Source organism: Macrobrachium nipponense, chromosome 10 (assembly GCF_015104395.2).
Source record: "Macrobrachium nipponense isolate FS-2020 chromosome 10, ASM1510439v2, whole genome shotgun sequence".
NCBI classification, from domain to species: Eukaryota; Metazoa; Arthropoda; class Malacostraca; order Decapoda; family Palaemonidae; genus Macrobrachium; species Macrobrachium nipponense.
The window spans coordinates 48,367,017-48,373,423 of record NC_087204.1 but is presented as its reverse complement, the minus strand read 5'-3'; the positions used below and the strand labels follow the sequence as shown (position 1 = coordinate 48,373,423).

Genomic DNA, 6,407 nt, shown 5'->3' with positions numbered 1-6,407 from the left:
CCTTAAACGCAAATCTCATGTTACCTAACTGAACTCACCTTTTTTTTTATATTCTCAAATCTCTGTGATTCTGAATCACTTATTCCTGAATTGATTTGACGCTCTTGAAATTTAAGTATAAAGAGATAATGTAGTTCATATACTTCATCGTCATTTTTAATGTGCTTTCGTGAAGCAAATAGTCTTGTGAACATCGGGTTTCATTTTTATCTCGGGATGACAACTCATTCGACAAAAGCAGCATCGGCGAAGCCGAGTGGAGGTAAAAACGTCGATTTAATCACCGACTTTCCATTTTCGTAAACGGCGGATGCTTTTCCGAACTCTCCTCGGGTGGCAGGTGAACATCATGCTGATAGGTCATAGGTCACTGTTTGGCCATTACGTACAACGAGAAGACTCTCTCTCTCTCTCTCTCTCTCCTTTTAAAGTTAACCTTAGCCATCTCCTTGCGATAGATAAAAATAACTTGAAGTTAAGAAATTAATCACATTTTACTCTTCATGGCGGCCATTGTGAGAAATCTTATTTTCTCTGGTTTTTAGTTGTCTGTAAAAGAAAACTGTTGAGGTGGCTATTTGTCTGTCCGTCCGCACTTTTTCTGTTTACCCTCAGATCTTAAATATTACTGAGGCTAGAGGGCTGCAAATTGGCATACTGATCATATACCCTCCAAACATCAAACGTACAATTGCAGCCCTCTAACCTCAGTAGTTTTTATTTTATCTAAGGTTAAGGTTAGCCATGGATCGTGCGTCTGGCACCGCTAGGAAAGCCAGCCGCCGACGCATTTTCACTTGCCCGCATCTGGGGAGCAACTGAGCGCTGCCGGGTCGTGGTTAAGAGTGTCATACTGCAGCACATCTAGAGTTTCATAAATATCTTATGCTTTACTGCATATTACCTGTTTTCAGTTTTATTAAAAAACTGTCCTATAAATGGTAGTTCCTGAGCTATATGAAAACTCGCGGCTGATAAACAATAGGAAATTAAATTTGGATCTTTATTTTCTCACTCTCAATTTCTTATTACTAAAAATCTTGTTCCACAAAAGTATTTTTCGTCGCTTTTATGTTCTGTACAGAAAAGATTCGAGCTTTTCCATTTTTGTAAAGGGTTCAGAATATTTAAAATCTTATTTTTAGGGGAATTCCGTGAGGGAGGAACCACTTCGCCTTCCCTTACAAAAAAAAAAAAAAGTGTGATTTTTTTTTTTTAAGCGAGTCTTTCAGTTACATCCATATTTTGATACCTCATGGTACAAATACATGCTGGCTGATTCTTCTGTAATTAAGTCTTGATGTTTACTTAGTTTATTGTATTCCTTTTCTGTTTTACTTTATTTGTGTTTTTATTTTTTACTTTATTTTTTAATTCACAATCGAAGTGTAATTTGTTTCTTCTCTATAATTAGGATTTGATTTTTTTTTCATTGCGATTGTAACATGACATTAAAAGTATTGTTTGATTTTTTTCTCTCTCAATGTAATTGCGTTTCGGTACTGACCCCTGCGTTTTTCAGCTCTGAATTACCTGCATGGCAATAAATATATCACATGCAACCGAGTCACCGAGTAAGTCATTGCGGGAACGAGGTACCATTATCATTAGAATAGCATATATATCACACGATGATATTGGATTAGTCGTGTTTATTGCCTCAGAGGTGGATTTTTATGTGTGCGTCATCAAGAGTAAACCGCGGCTTCTGCTCTCTTGGTGTCATTTTTATGAAGGCGGCAAAAACACGAGTAGTGGAGCGAAGGGTTATCACGTCACTCTGTCTTCCAAGTCCATCCAGTTGAGAGAATTAGCCATTGATTACTTGATAACTTTGTATATAAGAGGAAAATTTATTTTTCATGCCCTATTCTCTCTCAAGAAATGAAAGTTTTCTGTGTCCTATGACTTCCTTACTAGTTTGGCTTTGTTGCTAAATGCACCATTAATCGACTGTAGCCATTCTTGTGTGTGTTTGTATGTGTATGTGTGTGTACAAGGGTGTGTATTCTTCATGCAGATGAAATAGCGCCAATAATATATCCTCAAACTGACCTCACTATCTGCACTCCTAAAGTCGCATGGCGTACGTTATTACCTTGTACTCATAATCATAGTTGGTTCAGCAAAGCACTTCTTAGCGCTTTATTAATGGTATTGCACACACACCCATGTCGAATCCACCTTGCCTTCGGAATGATTCACACAAGTATATGATATAATTGTGATATGTGCCTCTTGCCTGACGGGGATTCTAACCTTTACCTTTTTGTTTTGGAATGGGTGTAACTGTTGCTTGCTGTACCGGACCATCAAAATCAACTTATATCTCTCTTGGTGGACGAGCACAAAAAGTCACTCCTGCTCTAAGGCAAAAAGGCATAAAATCAAATCCTGGTGAGGGTAGGAGCACAAGTCATATACAGGGTTTAACACGAGTTTATGCAAAAAGTTTTGGAAATGAAAGAAAAAGGAATTTTGAGCAGGTAATATTCTATAAAGATATGTATTTTAAGACTTCATTTGTCGGTGAGGAGAATTTTGAAATAACCGTTTATCAATAGCACTACTCTTGGGCGAGTAAGATGGCAGCAAGTTATTCTCAAATTAAAGATCATTCCCTTAAGTGGGTTAGTTCTGTCAGTCCACCTCACATGGCGCACTGTAGATTTTACACTTTGCAGCGTTCCCAGGTCTTCTAGCTGCATACACACATTTTAGCCATTAACCTGAGCTCAGTTCTCGCTTCCTTTCTTCAGTCTTTCTATATAACTAACCTTGCTACTTCAGTGCATCTGCGTGGCTTCCCACAGTTTCAACTTTATGTTCATTTTTATACTCTCATCAATTCTTGAGTATCTCTGTCATACAAAAAGATTTTATTCAGATCATTTTTTGTGCAGTGCTATTCTTGCATCTGTAGGCCGTTAGTGTTCTGTAAGCTTTCGGTAGTTAATCACTCGAATTTGATCCTTTTTGGAATTGTGTTGCTTTGTTTAGTAAAACTGGTTAGTTATTTGTAGTCTATCTTGTTCATCCTTCCCCTCTGCTATCAAGACGCCAGTGAACTAAAGATTGAAGGGTTTGCCTTGTCTGTTAAAAAACCTTATCGTTATTTATTTATTACAGAGGGTTTAATCGGAAGTATCTTTCGCATTAATTTCAGAGTACTTATAGAGAAACTACTCATAGGCCGCTTGTACAGGGATAAGAAATCCTTTTTATTTTCTTTGTGTTTTGCTTTTTTTATTAATTTTAGAATTATTTCGTACAGACCTATATCCAGGTTGTTCTGGGGATTTTACATCTAAACCGACAGGTTAAGTAAATTACACAGAAACGGTTCATTTTAGTTTTTGTAAAGCAACGCAACTGTGTCCTATGTGGGCAGCTTCTATTTATTTTGCTGGAATCAATTTCCTGCTTTACTTTGCCTTCCTTGGTGACTGTTGTATTTCCTGTTTTGCCAAAGGTTATTTATATTCTACAACCACGTTTTAATCTCTCCTTTTAACTCGAAGTAGTTAGCTTATCTGATGTCTTATTTTGCATTTGTATATATATATATATATATATATATATATATATATATATATATATATATACATACATATACTATATATATCTATGTGTGTGTGTGCGTGTGTGTGTATGTATGTATGTATGTATGTACATATAATATAAAAATACAAAATAAAAGACACCAGAAAAGCTAACTACTTCAAGGAGAGTGTAAGACATGATTGCAGAATGTAACAAAAATCTTTGGCAAAGCAGGAAATACAACGGTATAGAGAAGTCACCTGCGAAGGCAAAGTAAAGCAAGAAATTTATGTATATATATTATACATATATACGTACATATCTATACTTTTCATTCATGGGATGATAATTGCGAGGTTACATTTCCAAAAGCAGTTTTCTGTTTAACTATAAAAGAAAATCCATTCACCTTCGAACTGCACATAAGTAAATTTATCAGGATAAAGGTTTTCAAATAATTCACAATGTTTATGTAAGTTTTAACTTTATAAGGAAGTCAGTCGACAGCTCGTTACAATGCTGTTATCTGTCATGCGTATGATCAGCAAATGCTTCCTTGACATTCCTCGTAGTATTAAAGGCATGTTTCGCCTCTCCCTCCGGATGGCGTATCAGAGCGTCAGCCCTGAGACTGTTCAGTTTCATTCCTGTGACGTTGACCTCACACGTTGATGAGAGAGATGGTGAGGGTGGGCCATTTCCAGCTGATAATAACAGAGAGAGAGAGAGAGAGAGAGAGAGAGAGAGACGATGGAGAGGATGAAGAGATGAGAGAGAAGCAGAGAAGACGAAGGATAGCGGTACGGCTCTTTCCCACTTGTATTGTAATAATCGAGCAGGAATTTATCTCGTTCTGTCACAGAATTCGGGGAAAATGACATTCCCGAATAGCGAAGCCCTTTGAAATGAGGCTTCGCGTTGAGAACGCCAAATGATCCAGCTTTGTTACGTGAAGGGAAATCATTTAGCGTTGCGGAATGATGTCCCCAGTTCTACTTGATTAAACGGCCGGTCATCTCTGGTATTTCAAGTAGTGGTGCATAATGTATGCATCTGTATGTATATATATATATATATATATATATATATATATATATATATATATATATATATATATATATATATATTTATATCTGAATCACGAAAATGTGGGACGCGATGAATATATAAAGACAGACAATTCCACGAAGATAAGAGAAAAAATGGATTCTGCAAAGGACTTTCGACTTCTTGTCCTTTACTTAGCTAAGTAAAGGACAAGAAGTCGCAAGGCTTTGCAGCCTCCATTGTTTCTCTTTCCTTCGTGGATTTGTCTTTATATATATATATATATATATATATATATATATATATATATATATATATATATATATATATATAATATATATATATATAGTAAGTATGGTAAGTGTTTGATAGACAGTTGACTGACAATTAAAACATCGATAAGGAAAGAGCATTGCAGAGGAAATATGGTTTAAGAAGTTTTTATTATAAAAACACTTCTAGAGATTACTGGTTAGACAAAATTATGTTAGAGATTACTGGTTAGACAAAATTATGTATGCCAATGCATAGTTTTAGAGGAACCGGGTATAGATATGGTGTGGAGAGTGTTAGTGGCACATGGTGTAGATACCAATTTATAATGGAAGAAAAACATGTGAATAAGTATACATATGCAAGAGAGTGACTGGTTTTGTGTAAAACTGAGTCTCAGACAGACTGTATAATCATTTTATGGGAAGAATGATGAGAGAAATAATGGAAAAGGACAGAATATGTAGATGAAAAGTTGTGGTTTGAGTGCAGAATATTTGTTTGTAGATGGGAGTATGTGGATTAATGTTAGTGAAGAAAACTGGAAGAGATTTATGAAAATTTTAAAATGTTTTCGAGTGGAGAAAGCTGAAATTGAAAGATACCTTGAGTAACGTTATGGGGGTAAATGGAAGCTAGGAAAATGGGGTGGTGAGTGCAAGCATTGATGCTGATGGAATGGTGTTTGTGTTTTTGAAGAAATGTAACTGTTAGTGGCAAGATGAAAGGTCAGGCACAGAATGGGCGAAGCATAGAAGGGGTAGAGTCTCTACTTGAATTTAAAAGGAAAGAAATTTAAAAGGAAAGAAAAGTTCTTGTTCATTAAAGCAACATTCGGTATATATGAGGTGATTGTGTATTGAAGAGAAGTGGGAATGTTGAAGGTGAATGAAAGAAAAAAAGATGGAGATTATTGAGACTTACAGTTCGTATTTTATATTTAAAACATTAGTAAACATTAATAAACAAAAACCGTTGTCTGGTCGCGTAGAAAGAATATGGGACAAAAAGGTGGTGCTAAGTTTGTATAGTTCTAATGAATTGGCAGGAAAAAGAAGGGACAGAGAAATTAATTGCTGGACGTCGGTGAAAGAAGTGCAGCAAATGAAAGGCCTCAATATCTAGAAAGTTTGAGATTGCTCGAGATTGAGGTGAGTAACATCGTGATTGTATGCAGGGGAAGTGTTCAACATTTAAAAGTTGAAATTATCAGCAATGCTAATTGATCTCTGCATCCATTTCATTGGTGGACATATTTGGTTGTGTTCCGTCAAGTCTTAAATGTTTTTGCCTAAGTTGCAGAAGCAGAATTAACTTTATACCTTTGAAGAAAGCTATATTGTAAGGAGATTAAAAAATATCCAGAGCCGTTCTTGAGAAAGGGTTTCGGAAGAAGGATATTCAGTTTTCTCATTGTCCAGTCCTCAGTAACCAAACCAAAACGAGGGTCAGTCATTTATCGCAATTCGTAGACCACGTAAAAGTAAGATATGGTGCCCTGAATTTGTGCATAATAGTCTTCCATATGTTACTTTTTCATTTTG

General features: G+C 35.9%; 1 protein-coding gene across 8 annotated transcripts in view; it reads left to right on the top strand.

Moving 5' to 3' along the window:
* LOC135223606 (ankyrin repeat and fibronectin type-III domain-containing protein 1-like) overlaps positions 1-6,407 on the top strand; it is a 682,119-nt gene that overhangs the window by 284,517 nt on the left and 391,195 nt on the right. The window lies entirely within an intron of this gene.